The following is a 20,773-nucleotide window of genomic DNA, read 5'->3' as shown; positions in this document are numbered from 1 at the left end:
AACTGAAGCAGCTGTTTGTGCCTTTGAGAAATTGTAATGACTGTTTTATCTAATAAAGCGGGGAGCTTGAGAACCAGCTGTCTAGGGTTTAATTATTAAAGAGCAACAAACCAGCTCATAAAGCACACCCCTGATTAAAACAAACACCAGAATCTATCGACTTGCCGACATGCAATTAGTCAATTGTCAGCATCCTAGAAATTATCATCCTGTTTATTTTAAGTAGTTCATCACCTTTGTAATATAGGTGAAGAAGAGAAATTAATCTGAATGCATTAAATGCCGTCAGATGCTCACCTTTATTTCCAGCCTAATATGAACAGCCCCATGTGAGTAATTCTTAAATGAGGTGAATCAGAGTGCAACACTATCTTCTACTGCCACCTAATGGAGATGTGCCAAGTCAGCTCAGACATTGGCTATTGCAGGATTGTTTGTGTCAAAATTCCCCTCTACACCATCAGAACAAGGCATCAATCAACTCACTTTAAACTAGTTAACACTGCTTTTTAAACAGAACAGAGATAGATTTGACATTTGTACTAAAACAGATTATCTGGTCTCTTTTATTCTTTCATGAGATGTGTCTATTGTTGGCTGGGCTAGCATTTATTACCTATTCCTAGCTTTTCCTTGAGAAGGCGATGGTATACTGACTGTGCTGTTAAGGAATTCCAGGATTTTGACCCAGTGCCTGTGAAGGAGCAGCAGTATATTTCCAAGTCAAGATGGTGTGTGGTTTGCAGGGGAACTTACAGTTGATGGTGTTCCAATGTATCTGCTGCCCTTGTCCTTCTAGATGGTAGACATCATTTGTTTGGAAGGTGCTACTAAAGGAGCCTTGTCAAATTGCTGCAGTGCATCTCATAGTTGACACATACTGCAGCTACTGTGCATCAGTGTTTCATGAATTAATATTTAAGGTGGTGGACGGGGTGCAGACAAAGAAGGTTGTTTTATTCATATATCTCAATGCTGATTGTGGAACCTTGCTGTGAACAAATTGGCTGCCAGATTTTCTAAAGTAACTATGCCATCAAAAGTATTTAATTAGCTGTAAAATGCTCTTGGAAGTCCTGAGATTTTAGAAGTTACCAGAGAAATGCAGGTATTTTCTGATCACCATGATTCAATTACTGCTTCACACCAACAGACATAATTATTGTTCTAAGGCACACTTTAACAGAGGAAAAAGTCTCCTGATTCAAAACAAACAAACGTAACATTACTTTATTTTTGCCTTTCATGGTACCCAGTGTAGCAGCAAAGGAAAACAGAGGTTTCAGCTGTTCCGGGGGCTAAATGTGTCTGAACATGCCACAAAGAGCAGTAAGATAATATTATCTGGCCTTTTCAATATAATCCTATCTATTGTTGCCACTGTCTCTATTAGCTTCAGTGTGTTGCAATATTTTTTTCAGACGTTTTCTTCTTAATGCTTCATTGAGTATTGTGTAATTCTGAGTCATACGGACAAGAAGGTCACACATTCGATCTCCAGAGTTTTCTGATCTAAGCAGCACTGTAACAATAGGAACTCTACATTTGGAATCAGAAACCCTGAGTTAAAGAGGGATTTGAATCAGCAAGTTTCCTAAATCCTGAACCAGTGCCAGCCACCAGTGAGAAGCAGTGGATTCTGCTGCAAGGTGATTTTTTTAATGCATTCACAAGATGAAGGTGTCGCTGACCAGGCAGCATTTATTGCCAATCCCTAATTGCCCAGAGGGCAGTTGTGAGTTAACCACGTTGCTGTGGGTCTGGAGTCACATGTGGGTCAGACCAGGTAAGAATGGCAGTTTCCTTTCCTAAAGGACATTAGTAAACCAGATGGATTCTTTGGATCAACAGTCTAGCAATAATACCACTAGACCATCACTCTTTGTCCTCTTTGCTCTCAAAGAACTGAAATGACATATGCGAAAGCCTTTGCTTGCGGTACCAACCAGTTTAAAATAAACAGCTTAATGTCTCAGTTATAATGCTGGAGTGAAGCATTTGATGCCAGCATCTTAAGTTATTTGCAATGGAGTCAGAAAATATCTTAAATGAAATCTAAACACATGCATGTAAAGTGGGGATAGGGCAACAGGTGTGATGTGCATTTGATGGAGGAAAGCATCTCAAGGTGCTTGTTAGAGGCATAAGCATAAAGAAGAACTGTCAAAATAGCATGGCTACAAAAATGTGATAAAAGACTGAATCTTACATGTGTAAGTTGCGTCAGGTTTTTGGAGGGTTTTTCACTATAACTTACCAAACACATCTCATTAACTACCTACACTGCCCCAGTGGCTTCCCTCACATCTGATTTGAGTCTCACATTACCACATGCCATAGCTGCTGAAAGGCCAGTATTCTGTGTGCCTGCACCATATTTAGAAGTCTGCTGTTCCCCTGGACAAGCATTGGCAATTGTATTGCCCCTCGACAGTAGCATAACGGCATAATAGCCGCAAAGCCATGTTGCTCAAACACATGGCTGACATTACTTTGTACGTACAACTCCATTCTCACTGTCTTGCTACTGTTTAACCACCACACCATACACTTTACTTGTCTGTAGTTACATTCCATCTAAACACCTCCTCGAGGTGACCTCTAATCTGCCCTCGGTGCCCACAGTAGACCTGCATCTTGTTATTGGGAAATATCACACAGGCAAGCAACTGGACATTCCAAACGTGAGCATTTATTTACAGCCAGCAAAAGTGACCACAACTAACCAATATAGCCTGAGGTTCACCTCCACAATGCAAACCAAATGCTAGCATCATGACCAATGACAAGTGCATGATGAACTGCTGCAACCAGCTCTTGTCTACTGGAAGCAGGTGTCCATCAGGTCCTGTCTGCTAGTAGTGCTCAACGTAGCCGAGCTGTCATGCACAAGTAGAGTTTCCTTTTTCTTGGAAACTGCTCTCGTTCCCCAAGTTCCTCACCATCCAGCACACCACCTCACTGCTCCAATTGTGCATAGCACAGCACACCAGGATGATGTGGTGTATTCTGTCTGGACTACACCGGAGGACACTCCCAGACCAATCCAGGCAGTGGAATCACATTTTCAGTAAAGATATTGTCTGCTACACCATGGCCAAGGTCAAAGTGCAGGTGACAATACGTCTGCGATCCGCATCTGTCAGGGAATGCTCAACTGTGTCACAAGCCATGGTTGCAGTGGATAGCCCATGGCCCCCAGTAACCAAACTTGGAAGGCACCTCGTCCCTCAAACACATCAGGTACACAGGAGTGCTCCAGGATGTAGGAATCATGGCAGCTGCCAGGGTAGTGGGCACACACCTCCAGGAAGTGTTAACAGTGATGACATATCACCTGTATATGAATGGAATAGAACCCCTTCTTGGTGACGAATTTCAGTGTTGTGATATGCACGTCCCTGAACTATCAACAGACCAATCTCCAGGACCGTATTCACTTCAGATCTCTAGCCATCTCGAAGTAGCTTCAAGACGTGACTGACCAGACCCTGGCCACTGTGCTTGTAGCTTCCTGACTGATGATACACAATTCCCCTGACTGCTGGTGTCGGCCTACAGGACTGACCATTGCCAACTCCCTGAACTGCAGTCAGACATATCCCCTGACTGTGAGTGGCCTAAATTAACAACTGACCATTGCCAAGCCCCTGAACTGAATGTGGACTGTGCCCATAACTAACAGAACTGGGTCCCCCTGACTGAGAGTGACCCCGCTACCAACCGGACTGAGGATTAGCCTCCACCAGTTTCTGACACAGCCATTTGGTTGAATAAACATTCAGTGTGTTTGTCCTGGTTCAGCCTTTCAAATGCAAGCGCAATCCAAAGCAGCCTCCCTGCGGTGTACAGCAAAGTGCCATGATGGCTGCGAGGGGTTGGCCATTGTCAGATGCCAATATTTATTGATGAAAGGAGTTTGCTGCTAGTGACCATGGCTTTTGCCCTGAGATGCTGTTGGGTGCCAAGCAACATGGAGGCTCCTCATAGCCAGCAGCAAGCTGAAGTTGCCAAGTAACCACTCTGATTTCCATGTCAAGATATTCAGATACCTAGCCGGTTGGTATGTTTGGTGAGATAGGAAAATACAAATTAAGTAGGCGAGTTGCAGTGTTAACCTTCCTTGGCAATTTGCCACTGCCTAGTGAGAAACCTGCTACGGACCTCAGTAAAAGCATAAAAGATGCAGTGAGATACTCCCTACGTTGAGATAGGCCTTACCAGACTTCTTGTTCAATTCTCACCACAGTTCATGTCACTGAGATGACGTAAGATTCTACCATGGATTTTGTGTCTTCAAATAGGAAAGGGGAGTGAAGGGAGAGGTGTTTAGGGAGAGAATTTCAGAATAAAAGATCTAGATGGCTGAAGACACAGCCACAAGTAGTGAAGCAAAGGGTGAGGAGATGCACAAAAGAGCAACAGGCATTGAAGCAGAGAGTTTAGCAGGAGGGTGACACATGGAAGGGAGGGAAGTGTTGGGTAAGTTTTCACAGTATATCTGACACCGTAGAAAGAAGGAGACATGGGATAAATCCTTGCCTCTCTCCATTTTTAAGTATGTCCATAAAACCCCATACCCTTGTTTTATAGGACTTTTCAAACTTCCCAGTTATGTGAAATTCCCTACAAAATATTGGTTAGCAGGGTCTCAGACAAAGCAGATCTCTGTTTCCAACAGATCTGCTTCCTGGCTCAATCTGATGTAATGAACTTACTTGTGTGGTCCTCAGGCAAAATACTCCCTTATAACAATGAAGCTAACTTTTCTCTGCTTTGCTTGTGAACCACAACAGAAACCTGTTCCACTTTTATCTCTTCCTGGGGGTGGCGGGGGGGGGGGGGGGGGGGGGGGGGAAGATGCCAAAAACTGCTGTACAAATTGAAGAACAGCCAGGCTAATGCATACAGGCAGGCCTCTTCAGTGCATGGCATTCTATGTAAAATATAAGTTCCAGTGATGTCTGCAATCATCTTGAGACAATCAAGGCTGCAGCTGACCTGACATGAAAAGAATCTATCATTCAAGCAGAGCTTGGATGTGCCTGTCTTTGTCAACCATCCGTACCACAATGAAATTGATTGATGGATTTGTTGTCATGTGTACCTAAGTACAGTGAAAAGCTTTGCTTATGGGCAGTACAGGCAGATCACAGTAAGCAAGGACGTACAGATCAAAGGTTGTAAAAGACTCAGACAGAGGCATACTGGTTACATTGCACAGGGCATGCAATAGATGAGATCATTCATCAATCTAATAACGGCCAAGAATAAGCTGTTCCTGAAGCTGCTGCTGCTGCACATGTTCAAGATTTTGTATCTTCTGCCTGATGAAAGGGATTGCAGGAGATCATTACCGGCAAGTGGGGGGGTGGGGGGTGGTCTTTGATGATGTTGACAGCCTTTCCATGGCAATGAGCTGTGTAAACAGACTCCATGGGTAGAAGGTTGGCTTTTGTGATGGTCCTGGGCAGGGCAGTTGCCATACCTGGCTGTTATGCACCTGACAGCATGCTTTCGGTGGTGCATCTGTAGAAGTTGGTGATGGCTTTCATGAAACAAAACCAGTAACAGCATTAAAGATATTTAATGGAGTCAGAAGCAGTGACTGTGGCTCAGGCCAGAGAGATTGCCAATCTAATACAAAATTCCATTAATGCCACTTTGCTTAAATATTGAACTGCAACCCCGATAATGAGCAGTGCTAATAATTAAGATTCTCACAAAATCATATGACGAGAACAGTCCCATCATGCCATCCATTGATTCCGAGTTGGCATGTAATGGACAATAACAGGCAATGGTTCAGGGTTTCTGTCTTATTTCTGAGCTATTAGGTCAGCTCCCTTCTAAATTACAGAATATGTCCATGCCTCATTGTTCTAATTATACCAGATGTTAATTTATTCAAAGGAACAGGGCAAATTTTGGCTTTGTTTTCACTTTTAAATGGTAACCAATGTCACAATTCACTTGGGAAGCTTGCTGCTCAAGCCCAGCTACTCCCAGGGTCATCTCAAAGTTCAAGATTTAGTCAAACTCAAACGCCCCAGCTTTCCTGTCTGATGAGCTCAAGTCAACACAAAACACTGACCAGGTTTCTGCACTTAACAAGAAAATACTGTTATTACAAGTAAATCAGTTGTAACCACAGACCAAAAAAAAAGAATTATTAACTTATAACTCTCTACTTTAAACTCTGTCCCTTGTTAAACTCTTAAACTATATCATACTAACATCAGTCCCTCACAGACACAGTTGACTCTCTTCCACTCTCAGGGTGAGTCTGTAGGTGGCTGTACAGAGCGATGAGGCTACAGCAGACTCTGTTATAATGGGGAAGGTGTGATCATGGGAAGGGGTGGGTGGGGCGTTGGTGCCGCAGTGCGTTCCTTTTGCTGTTTTCCCCCGGTTTCTGCTTTTTCCCGATGGTAAGCCTCCAGGTGTTTGACACCTTCCCAGAATCTCCTTCCCCACTTTGGACAGTCTTGGGGCCAGTGGTTCCCAGATGCCATAGAACATAGAACATTACAGCACATTACAGGCCCTTCGGCCCTCGATGTTGTGCCGACCTGCCAAACCAATCTGAAGCCCATCTAACCGACACTATTCCATGTACGTCCATGTGCTTGTACAATGACAACTTAAATGTACTTAAAGTTGATGAATCTACTACCGTTGCTGGCAAAGCGTTCCATACACTTACTATTCTCTGAGTAAAGAAACTACCTCTGACATCTGTCCTATATCTTTCACCCCTCAATTTAAAGCTATGCCCCCTCGTGCTCGACGTCACCATCCTAGGAAAAAGGCTCTCCCTATCCAAACTATCTAACCCTCTGATTATCTTATATGTCTCAACTAAGTCACCTCTCAACCTTCTTCTCTCTAACAAAAACAGCCTCAAGTCCCTCAGCCTTTCCTCCTAAGACCTTCCCTCCACACCAGGCAACATCCTAGTAAATCTCCTCTGCACCCTTTCAAAAGCTTTCACATCCTTCTTATAATGCGGTGACCAGAACTGTACACAATACTCCAAGTGCGGCCACACCAGAGTTTTGTACAGCTGCAGCATAACCTCTTGGTTACGGAACTCAATCCCTCTATTAATAAAAGCTAAAACACTGTACGCCTTCTTAACAGCCCTGTCAACCTGGGTGGCAACTTTCAAGGATGTGTGTATATGGACACCGCGATCTCTCTGCTCATCTACACTACCAAGAATCTTACCATTAGCCCAGTACTTTGCCTTCTGGTTACTCCTACCAAAGTGCATCACCTCACACTTGTCCGCATTAAACTCCATTTGCCACCTCTCAGCCCAGCTCTGCAGCTTATCTATGTCTCTCTGTAACCTACAGCATCCTTCGTCACTATCCACAACTCCACCGACCTTAGTGTCGTCTGCAAATTCGCTAACCCATCCTTCTACGCCCTCATCCAGGTCATTTATAAAAATGACAAACAGCAGTGGACCCAACACCGACCCTTGCGGTACACCACTAGTAACTGGTCTCCAGGATGAACATTTCCCATCAACTACCACCCTCTGTCTTCTTTCAGCAAGCCAATTTCTGATCCAAACTGCTATATCTCCTACAATCCCATTCCTCCGCATTTTGTACAATAGCCTACTGTGGGGAACCTTATCGAACGCCTTGCTGAAATCCATATACACCACATCAACCAGTTTACTCTCATCTACCTGTTTGGTCACCTTCTCAAAGAACTCAATGTGGTTTGTGAGGCACGACCTTCCCTTCACAAAACCGTGCTGACTATCCCTAATCAAATTATTCTTTTCTAGGTGATTTATAAATCCTATCTCTCATAACCTTTTCCAACACTTTACCAACAACTAAGGCAAGGCTCACTGGTCTATAATTACCAGGGTTGTCTCTACTCCCCTTCTTGAACAGGGGAACCACATTTGCTATCCTCCAGTCATCTGGCACTATTCCTGTAGACAATGATGAGTTAAAGATCAATGCCAAAGGCTCAGCAATCTCCTCCCTGGCTTCCCAGAGGATCCTAGGATAAATCCCATCCAGCCCAGGGGACTTATCTATCTTCACCCTCTGTAGGATTTCTAATACCTCTTCCTTGTGAACCTCAATCCCACCTAGTCTAGTAGCCAGTATCTCAGTATTCTTCTCAACAACATTGTCGTTTTCTAGAGTGAATACTGTCGAAAAATATTCATTTTGTGCTTCCCCTATCTCCTCTGACTCCACACACAACTTCCCACGACTATCTTTGATTGGCCCTAATCTTACTCTCGTCATTCTTTTATTCCTTAAATACCAATAGAAAGCCTTAGGGTTTACCCTGATCCTATCCGCCAACAACTTCTCATGCCTCCTCCTGGCTCTTCTGAGCTCTCTCTTTAGGTCTTTCCTGGCTACCTTGTAACCCTCAAGCGCCCTAATTGAGCCTTCACATCTCATCCTATCATAAGCCGCCTTCTTCCTCTTGACCAGAGATTCGACTTCCTTCGTAAACCACAGCTCCCGCGCTCTACAGCTTCCTCCCTGCCTGACAGGTACATAATTATCTAGGACACACAAGAGCTTTTCCTTGAATAAGCTCCACATTTCTAATGTGCCCATCCCCTGCAGTTTCCTTCCCCATCCTATGCTTCCTAAATCTTGCCTAATCTCATCGTAATTGCCTTTCTCCCAGCTATAACTCTTGCCCAGTGGTATACACCTATCCCTTTCCATCACTAAAGTAAACATAACAGAATCGTGATCGCTATCACCAAAGTGCTCACCTACTTCCAAATCTCACACCTGGCCAGGCTCATTACCCAGTACCAAATCTAATGTCACTTCGCCCCTTGTTAGCCTGTCTACATACTGTGTCAGGAAGCCCTCCTGCACACACTGGACAAAAACTGACCCATCTATAGTACTCGAACTATAGTGTTCCCAGTCAATATTTGGAAAGTTGAAGTCCCCCATGACAACTGCCCTGTCTCTCTCACTCCTATCGAGAATCATCTTTGCTATCCTTTCCTCTACATCTCTGGAACTATTCAGAGGCCTCTAGAAATCTCCCAACAGGATGACCTCTCCTTTCTTGTTTCTAACCTCAGCCCATACTACCTCAGTTAACGAGTCCCCAAACGTCCTTTCTGTAACTGTAATACTGTCCTTGACCAACAATGCCACACCTCCACCCCTTTTACCATCTTCTCTGTTCTTACTGAAACATCTAAATCCCGGAACCTGCAACAACCATTCCTGTCCCTGCTCTATCCATGTCTCCGAAATGGCCACAACATCGAAGTCCCAGGTACTAACCCATGCTGCAAGTTCACCCACCTTATTCCGGACGCTCCTGGCATTGAAGTAGACACACTTCAAACCAACTTCTTGCTTGCCAGTGCCATCTTGCATCCCTGAAACTTTATTTCGGACCTCCCTACTCTCAACCTTTTCTATACTCGAACTACAATTTTGGTTCCCATACCCCTGCTGATTTAGTTTAAACTCACCCGAATAGCCTTAGTGAATTCCCCCCCCCCAGGATATTGGTACCCCTCTGGTTCTGGTGAAGACCATCCTGCTTGTAGAGGTCCCACCTACCCCAGAAAGAGCCCCAATTATCCAAGAATCCAAAACCCTCCCGCCTGCACCATCCCTGTAGCCATGTGTTCAACTCCTCTCTCTCCCTATTCCTTGCCTCACTAGCACGTGGCACGGGCAACAAACCAGAGACAACAACTCTGTTCATCCTTGCTCTAAGCTTCCATCCTCGCTCCCTGAATTTTTGCCTTAAATCCCCATCTCTCTTCCTACCTATGTTGTTGGTGCCGACGTGGACCATGACTTGGGGCTGCTCCCCCTCTCCCTTAAGGATCCCCAAAACACAATCAGAGACATCATGAACCCTGGCACCTGGGAGGCAACACACCAACTGTGAGTCTCTCTCGTCCCCACAGAACCTCCTATCTGTTCCCCTAACTATGGAGTCCCCAATGACTACTGCTCTGCTCCTCTTCCCCCTTCCCTTCTGAGCTGCAGGGACAAACTCTGTGCCAGTGACCTGTGCCCCACTGCTTTCCCCTGGTAGGTCGTTCCCCCCCCCAACAGTATCCAAAACGGTATACTTATTGTTGAGGGGAATGGCCACAGGGAATCCCTGCACTGCCTGCCAGTTTCCTTTCCGGCCCCTGACTGTAACCCATAAGTGTCAGTGGGAATGCAGATTTCCCCAGTGAGGGTTTGTGGGTATCACTGAAGTGCTTCCTCTGTCCCCCTGGGGCTTGCCTGCCGTTTCAGAGCTGGGGGTAGAGCACCGGATTGGGCAGTGTCATGTCAGTCATGTGGTCAATGTGCCCATCCCATTGTAGCTGATGAAGGGTAGTCAGTGCCTCAGCGCTGGGGATGTTGGCCTGGTTGAAGATGCTGGTGTTAGGGTGTCCGTCTTCCCAGCAGATTCGCAGGATCTTGCACAGGCAGCATGGTGGCACTGCTCCAGTGCCTTGAGGTGTCTGCTGTAGACAGTCCATGTCTCAGAGCTACAGAGGAGGGCAGGAACCGCCACAGCCCTGTATACCATGAGCTTGGTGTCGGATCTGATGTTGTTGTCTTCAAACAGCTTTTTCGCAGGCTGCCAAAAGCTGTGCTACCACACTGGAAACACACATGTTGGCAGACTCAAACAAGCAAAAACCACAGATGTATGGGTGGCGAAAATAATTATTAGGGGAACAGAGTTCATAGCACCAGTCTACAGAATTCCATAAGGTGTCTTTTTGCCTCTTTCAAGTCATTCTGATCACTGCCCATCTTCATGTCAAGTCCCCTCAGTTCTTTACTGAAGACAGAGAGTGGTTGCCACACTAAATGTTCAGTCGCTCAGTCACTGGTTAGAGGCAGCAGCTTATGGGCAAATAGTGAATGAGTATAACCAGCTAACTTAAAATTCTTCATTACTTCTCTGTAAGGAGAGAAAGGATGCTGTAATTTTACAGTGTGGAGGCTTTCTGCTGCTATATTGTTGACATACAGGTTGTCTACTTGTCCAGGAGCCAGTCAGAGAGTTGTCACACTGAGCACTCATGACACACACAACTGGTCCTGACTGAAAAAAAGTATGAACAGACCGTCCCTAAGTAAAACTACCTTGAACACACAGGCATGATGTCAATGATTCCAAGCATCCTCCGCCACTGCTTTAAAAAGGCAAAAATGTACTTTTTGTTTTTAATTGTTCATTCATAGAACCTGGGCATTCCTGGCTGAGTCAGTGTTCATTGTCCAGACCTAGATGACTTTGAGAGGGTGTTGCCTCCATGAACCACTGCAGTCCCTTTGGTTCTGGTAGACCTATAAAGCTGTTAGGGAGGGAGTTCCAGGATTTTGACCCAGCAACCCTGAAGGAATAGCGATATATTTTCCAAGTCAGGACACTTGGAGCAGAAATTGCAGGTTGTGGCATTCCCACGTACTTGTTGTCCTTCTCAATGGCAGTGATTATGGGTTTAGAAGTTGTTGTCCAAGGAGAATTCTAGTAACTTGTTTTAAAACTTCAATATATTCTGCCGTGGTTTTCTTGGTTTCAAGCAGTATCCTTTCCCCGTTTTGGTCCACATTCCAAAAATAAACACAAATAAAAAGGTGTGCTTTTTACATAAATTGATACTCTAATTGCAGGTTGATGGTGATGCTGCAGTTCTTCCAACCTCTCCTAAATTCCTTTCTGGACTGTAACCCTACGGAGGCACCCAATCTTTGAGGTTTAATTGAGCCCAAATGACAATAACAACCTTTATATAACACTGCTGACATACAAAACATCCCAGGGTACTTAACAGGAGTGATTAACAAATAAATAATAGGAACTGCAGATGCTGGAGAATCTGTGATAACAAGGTGTAGAGCTGGATGAACACAGCAGGCCAAGCAGCATCAGAGGAGCAGGACATATGACGTTTCGGGCTTAGACCCTTCATCAGAAAAATTTCTGATGAAGGAGCTAGGCCCAAAACATCATGTGTCCTGCTCCTAAGATGCTGCTTGGCCTGCTGTGTTCATCCAGCTCTACACCTTGTTATCTCTTGATTAACAAAGAAAGTTTGACACAGAGCCACACAGAACATGAGGACGAGTGGCCAAAAGCTTGGTCAAAGAGGTAGGTTTTAAGGAATTTCTGAAAGGAGAAGAGTGAGATAGAGATGTGGAGAGGCTTAGAGAGGGAATCCCAGAGTGTAGGGCCCAGACAGCTGAAGACACAGCTTGAATTCAAAGAGTGTACATATCTTGGATAGGTGAATTTTCGTCTGATTTTGTACTAAACAGTTTAGATTTCAGTGCATCTGTCTCTAATCTGGTATCAGACCCCCTAGGTACTGTATTTTGAAGCTTGCATTGCTCACAATGAAGAAAGATCTGCTTATTCGCATGGTCCTGCTAGCCACTCTGGAGATTATTCCAAAAGGAATGATATCAAACAGTCACCCTACCAGCCTCATTGGTTAAATGTATTATCATTTCCAGGTTGGTGAATGAACCCACAAGAAAAGGAGATCCTGGACCTCCCCTTCATGGCTACCCTCAATGTTTCACAATGTTGTCTAACCAGCCACATTGGCTGACATGAACTCATTTGTTCAAAATAACCTTTATGATACTGTATCAAAGCACTTACATTAATTGTTAGTACAGTTACTCTTAGCAATTATCACTTGACCTTCATCAAAAATGGGTTTAGTGCCTGCTATTATTAATATTGGCAGGCCGTAAGGTCATAACTTTATTTGCCCTTGTACGTGTGCATGCGCAGGAATTGGTGGGCCAGGTGTTTGGTGTTTCTACGGTATTCCTGGCCTTCCCTGGCAGCCATCCTAACTTTGGGGGGCTTTTGAGACTGGACGTGATTACTGAGATATAGATGAGTGTAAGGCTATGGAGAGCTTTAAGAATGAGGATGAGGATTTTAATATCATGGCATTGCCAGACTGGGAACCAATGCCAGTCAGTGAGCAAGGGGGTGATGAGTGAACAAAGCTTCGCACATGTGAGGATACAGGCAGCTGGATTGTCGCACACTACTAAATGTAGAAGGTATCACTGCCAAATCAGACCCTGTTCTTGAGCTCAATTAGAGATCAGTAGCCCTGATTTTCTCCTTCCTGGTCTTGGATTATTGAAGTCAACTGGATCATTCTGCTTAAGATGAGTTAACTCAGCACAGATTGAAAATTGAGCTTGGCAGTTACCTTGCCTGTATTTCTCAGTACTGCACTACATATGTCGCTGAGAAATAAGCTCAAACAGAGTGCTTAATAGAACCCTCAGCCGCCAATATAGAATCACAGAATCCCAACAGTGCAGAGGAGACCATTCAGCCTCCAAAGAGCATCCCACACAAACCCAGCCCCATACCCTATCCCTATAAACTCACATTTATCATGGCTAATCCATCTAGACTGCATATCCACAGGGCAATTTAGCACTTCCAATCCACCTAACCTGCACATCTTTGGATTGTGGGAGGAAACCCACGCAGACACGGGGAGAATGTGCAAACTCCACATAGACAGTCACCCAAGTCTAGAATCGAACCCAGGTCCCTGGTGCCATGAGGCAGCAGTGCGAACCACTGAGCCACTGTGCTGCCAATGTCATCTCATAGGGTCTATAGGTGTAAGGTTGGAAAAGCTCAGCAGGTCAGGCAGCATTGGAGAAGCAAGAAAGTCAATGATTCCAGCCAAAACCCTTCATCAGGACTGGGGAGAGAGTATGGAGCCCAGAAATAAATGGGTGGGTGGGGGTTGGGGGAAAAGGGTAGAACGGATGGTGATAGGTGGATGCAGGTAAGGGGTTATTGTGATTGGTCCTTGGGAAGGGTGGAGCGGATAGGTGAGTAGGAAAATGGACGGGTTAGGTCAGGTCAGACTGGTGCAGGGCACGGAGAGGGCTGGACCTGGGATAAGACTGGGGGTGGAGGGATTTTAAAGCTGGAGAAGAGAATGTTGAACTATTTTTGGAGGCACTAGAGGTACTGTAGATAACGATTGTCACAGTTGGGTCAAAATTGTGAAGTTCTGAAAGTTATTTGGAGTCCATGGGGAATGAGCCGGCTCTGTGATCAGGCACTGAGAAGGAAAGGTGACTGTAGTAGCAAGATTGCTTCAGAATGTGGTTGAAGAGCTTCAGGGCAGAGGAAGCAACTGGGGTGGGGGATGGGGGGTGGTTGCAGTGGCAGAGAGTGTCACTGAACTTTCTTTGGAGGGTGGAGGAAAATTCCTTCCAGGTGGGCATCCTGAGAACAGACTTCGCAGCATTGGTTTTCAGTGACTTGGAGACAATAAGGACTGCAGATGCTGTCTGATTTGCTATGCTTTTCCAGCCTGACACCTATAGACTCTGGCTTCCAGCATCTGCAGTCCATCATCTCAAAGGGTTCCTACTTTAAGTGTGGTCAATTTTCTGGCATCCTCAACTCTGAATCAGAGTGTTTGCAGTTGATATTTCAATGTAGTACTTAGGGTTGGGGTGCTACACTGTCAAAAATGCCTGTTGTATTCTGTCATACGGTCAGTATATCAGTACACCTTTAAGAGACATGCTTATGATATCATTACATGTGTCATAACATGCAACCTAGGGTATAAAGATCTCACAATCTATCTTACCTCAAATCATTTGAGACATTGCATTCTACTGGAACCATGCTCCCTTGTTCTAAACTAATAGCTTAATATTTACCCAAATACTTATGTGCCTGAGGAAATAAAATATTTGGACCAAATAGTTACTTGTAATAAACAGAAATTGTTGGAAAAACTCAGCAGGTCTGGCTGCATCTGTGCAGAGAGAGCAGATTTAATGTTTCAGGTCTTGTGACCCTTCTTCAGAACTAATTATAGCTAGGAAAATGTTGGTATAGATGTTTTAGATGGGGCGAGGGGAACAGAGAGGAGTAAATGACAGGTGGAGATGTGGAGCCCGGAAAGAGAGAGAACTGCGGCTGGGCAGACAAAGGAATGGGTAATGATGTTAATGTGCAAACTAACCAGCAAGTTCAGGGAGTAATGAATACACAGATTTTGTTGATTGATTTACAATGTTCCATCATTTACACAAATGACATTTTGCTCTTAATCTCCAACTTATTTTTAAAAACTGCTTTTAACTGCCCATTCAACTCACAAGTTAAGGATTTGTAACTGACAACGCAAGCATTCTTCGAACAATGTAACAATTACCTCTGCCACTGAAGGCGTGTGAAGGTAATTTTTTGACACTGCTTGTTAGTCTGTTTGTCAATAATATATCTCAAATATTGATAGACTAATTTCAAAGGAAACTTGGTACACAAATAGGGTATGGCCTAAGAGGAAATGTTTAGTTTTTGATGAAAGTACAGATCTGAATCCAGATTCTTGGATTCTTTAAAGATAGGGTGCATTGGCTTTTTTTAAAATGTCATATGCTGTTTGGATATGGAATGTCTCAGGACCTGAGGTGCAATTAGTCACAGCTGTCAAAATATGAGCAGAACTTTCAGAGAAGGTTCAAATTACTGTAGATACTGGAATTTGGACCGAACGCAACAAGCGCTGGAGATCACAGCAGGTCAAACAGCATCCCTGGGGAGAGAGCAAGCTTAAGTTTCCAGTCTAGATGATTCTTCATTGTCAGAGGTGCCATTGTGGAGGTATGCGGTTGATATTTCAATGCAGTATTTAGGGTCGGAGATGCCCACATTGAAGAAGTACCATTGTGGGGAACCATAACAACAGTGCCATCTAGATGAAGAGTCACTACACGCAAAACGTTAGCTTGCTCTCTCACCGTGATGCTGTTTGACCCGCTTTGATCTCCAGCATTTGTTGTTTCAGAGTAGGTTGTTGGGATGTGGACTGCCTGAAGCATCCTCAGCGACAAGTGCAATTACATCAAATTAACACAGAGTGGCAGTGTTCTATTGAATTCCGGTTTTGTTTGCTTCTCATACTGAACCTGATTTCAATCGAATTTATTGCCCTTCCCCATTATTCTTGTGTTTTGTGTTTAATGCTTAAATGTCATTGGTTAAGATCGTTTCTCGTGAAGGTTCCCAATGCCCTCATCATGCTATTTTCAGCACATACTTGCTGGAAATTGTAATTGTATTTGAGCTGAAGGGTGCAGGAAAGTGTCTAAACAGCAGACCATGTCAGCAAGATGCCTCACTTCAGCACAATTTAACCCATTGTATGTTTGTACACTAATCACAACAAGTCATTTCAAGGCTAAAGCGTTTGAGAGACATCAGCGACAAATACGGGATTTGAAGAAGGGGACTTCACCAAAGGTTTACTTGGAAGAACACACACCCCTCCCCGTCTATAGTTAGACTATAGAATAGACATTGTTATGGGGATGAACATATCAGCCGTTTCGTGCACAGCATGGTTCTATAAATAGTTAAATGACCAGTTCATCTGCTTTCCTTGATCGTTGACTCGAATACCTGGAAAACTGCTTAACTCTTCTTAAAAATGCGCTAGAAGACCACCTGAAGTATTTGGAGTAGTCAAGCAGTATCTTGGTTTAAGATAACAAAGTGTGGAGCTGGATGAACACAGCAGGCCAAGCAGCATCGCAGGAGCACAAAGGCTGACGTTTTGGGCCTAGACCCTTCGTCAGAGAGCCCTCTCTGATGAAGGGTCTAGGCCCGAAACGGCAGCCTTTGAGCTCCTGAGATGCTGCTTGGCCTGCTGTGTTCATCCAGCTCCACATTTCATTATCTTGGATTCTCCAGCATCTGCAGTTCCCATTATCACTGATACAGTATCTTGGTTTAATTTGTTTTTCCTCCACTATGGGACCTCTGACAATGAGGCAGATACTACACTATTAAGAGATCTGCAAAAATGTAAAATAGAGGTACAGCTGCCTGCTAGCAAAATGCTGGACACCTGGTGTACTCCTGTTTCTATTTTTCTTATCTGTCTGGGACAGAGCCAATTTAAAACATCTTTTACTAAAAAGTTGTTTATGGATACTAAATGATGAAAACCCTCTTTAGATGTTCAAGATGCTCAGCTGGGAGAGTTAAGTCAATGAGTGAAAGTCTACTCTGACCACAGCTTTGCAGTTTTACATGTTACAAAGGCACCTCTTGCGGGTGCTAAATTAAAGAGAAAATTCCGCTCTGCAATCTCTTCAATTTGAGCTGATACAAGGGCGATGTCAAGACCATTAATTTGGGGCCTTCAGTAATTGCTTTTATTTCAAGTTACGCGATGAACACTTTCCACTTCCTAACAGCTGACATTCACCTCGATTAAGGAGTCAACTGCAGCAGAATTTAATGGCACTGTTACATATGCTGGCTCACTTTTCATATTCCATAATTTTTCAGTGAATTGTAGCCTCTTAGTACAAGAAGAATGGGTGTAACCAGTATAGTTGCATAGAATGTTTGTTCCCTTTGATCTCTCCAAGAGGAGCCATAACAACAGTATTACTGGCATTAATCTACTGTATTAAGACTTATTATCCTGCTTGTTATTATGAATGTTATTGTCAATGTTTCTATGAGTGGGGTGATTCATTCACTTTGCTTTGTTAGGTCATGCAATTTGATGGACTCTAAGAGTGTGCTTAACACACTGAATAGTAGCAAACTGTGAACAAAAACAAAGTTGCTGGAAAAGCTCAGCAGAACTGAGGAAGGGTCACCGGACCCAAAACGTTAACTGTTTTCTCCTTCACAGATGTTGTCAGACCTGCTGAACTTTTCCAGCAACTTTGTTTTTGTTCCTGATTTACAGCATCCACAGTTATTTTGGTTTTTTTTTTAAATGTAGCAAACTGTGTATCTGAACCACAAATTGAATATTAGGGAGGCAAAATCAATCGGAAAATTAGAAAAATCAGAATAAATTCAGCTAAATCTGACGAGTATCAATTAGAAACACATTTCTGTCAGTTCTTACCTAGCTTGCAGATGAGCCATAATTTTGTCCAACTGAATATTGAGAACAACAGCCTTCGGCTGCTTTCTCTGGAAGCTTTTAGAAGGCTTTGATAGAATAGTCAGAGAAAATATTTCATTTATTAAGGAGTCCAAAATAAAGGCCATAAACAGTCAACATTAAATCCAATAGGGAATTCGGGAGGAACTACTTTACCCAGAGAGTAGTTAGAGTGTGGAACTCCCTATCACAAGGACTTGTTGAGGTAAATAGCACTGACATATTTAAGGAGAAATACACAAGAAAGAGAGCATCAGAAGGATATGTTGATTACATGAGGCTTTTGTGGAACATATTTAGCAATAGTGACCAGTAGAGATAAATTGCCTGTTTCAATGCTGTAACTTCTGTGTAATGTCAAATCCTTGGCTTTCATTTTGATCCACAGCTGAGTGTAAACCCTATATCTTATGCATTATCAAGATCATTTATTTCCAAACCCACAACATTGCTAATCTATGTACCTTACTCCACCTTCAACTACAGGGACCTACACTTATGCCTCCATCAATAGACTTGACTATTTCACATCTTTTGTATTGCCACTTGACTACAATAAATTCCAAATCACCCAAACTCCACAGTCCGCAACTGAATGTGCTTGCTGGTCTACACTGGCTCACCATCAATGAACAGATCAACTCATCCTCTTCTGCAAATCTTTCACGATCTCATTCCTCACCCAACCTCTGCAACCTTCTTGAGCTTTCCATCCCCTCTGGCAAAGTTTGATTTTCTGACTCAGGCTTCCTAAGATTTTCTCCCTCCTTCCACTTCACCATGAGTGGCAGAACCTTCAGTTGTCTTGGCTCATTGTATGGAACGCTCTTCTCAAACCCATCTTCCTTTCCTTCATTCATCTCCATTTTTAAAAGCCTCCCTCAAAACTATAGTCTGAGCCAAGGTTTTGATGTGTCTTTGTGAAATGCCTCGGTTCAACGATTTCAAAAATATTTTACTGGGATGCTGGCAATACCGGCAGGGCTGCATTCATTTCCTACATTCTGGCCGCTCCAAGAAGATGTGGCTAGCACTTCTACTTCAATCACTGCAGTTTTTGTGGTGATGGAACTTCTACAATTGTATTAGATAGGGAATTCTCAGATCTTGGCCAAGTGATAAAGGCAAAAATGATGTCAGCATTAATACAGCAGGTAGTACTGTCTTGTTTCTGAAGGTCATGAATTCAAGCCTTATTCCAAAATATAAGCACATAATCTCAGCCACCACTCCAGTGCAGTACTGGGGAAACACTGTGTTGTCAATGGTCCCATTATTCAAATGATACTTCTGCCCTCTCAAGTGAATGCAAAAGATCCCCTGGAATTATCCAGACTGCAGCTGTGGGAGTGGGGAGCGGGGAGCAGGGAGCTGGGAGCAGGGTGGGGGGGGGGGGGGTGCTCCTTGCGACACCAGCCAATAATTAGCTCTCAATCAACAAAACTAAAACAGATTATTGGATTTTTTCTCTCATTGATGGCACAGACCCTGCCTAGCAGTTTGGCTTTGATGTTTTTATGCTTTAAAATATGACTACACTTGAAAAATTACTTCATTGGCTGTAAAGAGGCTCTGAGATCATGAAAGGCATTATATAAATGCAAATCTTTCTCCCATTATTCTATAGTTAAATAAGGATGGTGTATGACTTGCAGGTAAACCTCGAGGTAATGGTGATGCCATAACACTGCTGTCCTTGTCCTTTGTGTTAGAAGTCACAGAGCGGGAGCTGCTGTGGAGGTCACCTTGGTGTATCGTTAAAGTTCATCTTATACATTGTGGATGTTGCAGCCAAGGCACACCAGTGACCAAGAAGTAGATATCAAGTCCAGCATAGAGGGTACCAATGAAGTGAGCCACTTTTCTATATTAAAGGTGCTTTATATGTGCAAGTTGTTATATAACTGAAAGGAAAATAATCATTTTCCGATCCCTACTCATAATATAACTTACTGATCTGGAGGAAAAGAGTGTAAACTTTGAAAATAAGTTTCTAAAAATGAATATTCAGGTTGGTAGCAGTTGGCAAGGCTATTATTTATTGTTCATTCCCAGCTGTCCTAATAAATTGTTGATGATGGCTTTCTTCTTCAAATGCTACCTTTTGTAGCAATTTATTGCAACTGAGCATCTTGACTGCCACTCGGAGGGCATTTAATACAGTGATGTGGAACTAGAATCACATGTAGGCCCAGACTAGATAAGGACGGAAGATGTGGTTGATCTCTATCAGTTGCAACTCTTTACGCTGGAAGAAAGCAATTTTTTTAAGGTGCTGGACAGAAGAAAATAACCCGATTAAAACTTGGAAATGATGACTATTGGTCCAATTTATTTTGTACACTTGAGAAAGGAACTGCACTATGAACAATGCATTATTTCCCAGTTTTGCAGTTTTTTTCCCCTCCCAATTTGGGAACACAGTGATACAGAATTCGTGCTCTCGACTTAACCATAGTGCAGTGTGAAGGGTAAATTAACGAAGAAAAAGGATTGTGCCTGGAATGTTAGTTTTCCATCCTCATCAGCAGGAAGAAAGCAGGAATAAAAACAGCAATATGTTTGCAAGTTTTATTGGTTTTTCCTTTTGGAATATAGCAAAGATCTATCGATCTCAGACTCAAAATTTTGCGGTTGTATCTACCATTCTTTTAGGGAGAAAGTTCCACACTTTTACCCAGCCTATGTGTGAAGTGTATGCTGATCTTCTCTCTTGAATGACCTGTGACTCTAATTTTAAACTTAGCGTTAAAAGCTTATTAATTATAACTCTTAGACTTTTAACACCATCCC

The sequence above is a fragment of the Stegostoma tigrinum genome, chromosome X, assembly GCF_030684315.1.
Source record: "Stegostoma tigrinum isolate sSteTig4 chromosome X, sSteTig4.hap1, whole genome shotgun sequence".
Taxonomy (NCBI): domain Eukaryota; kingdom Metazoa; phylum Chordata; class Chondrichthyes; order Orectolobiformes; family Stegostomatidae; genus Stegostoma; species Stegostoma tigrinum.
Note: the sequence above shows the minus strand (reverse complement) of the source record.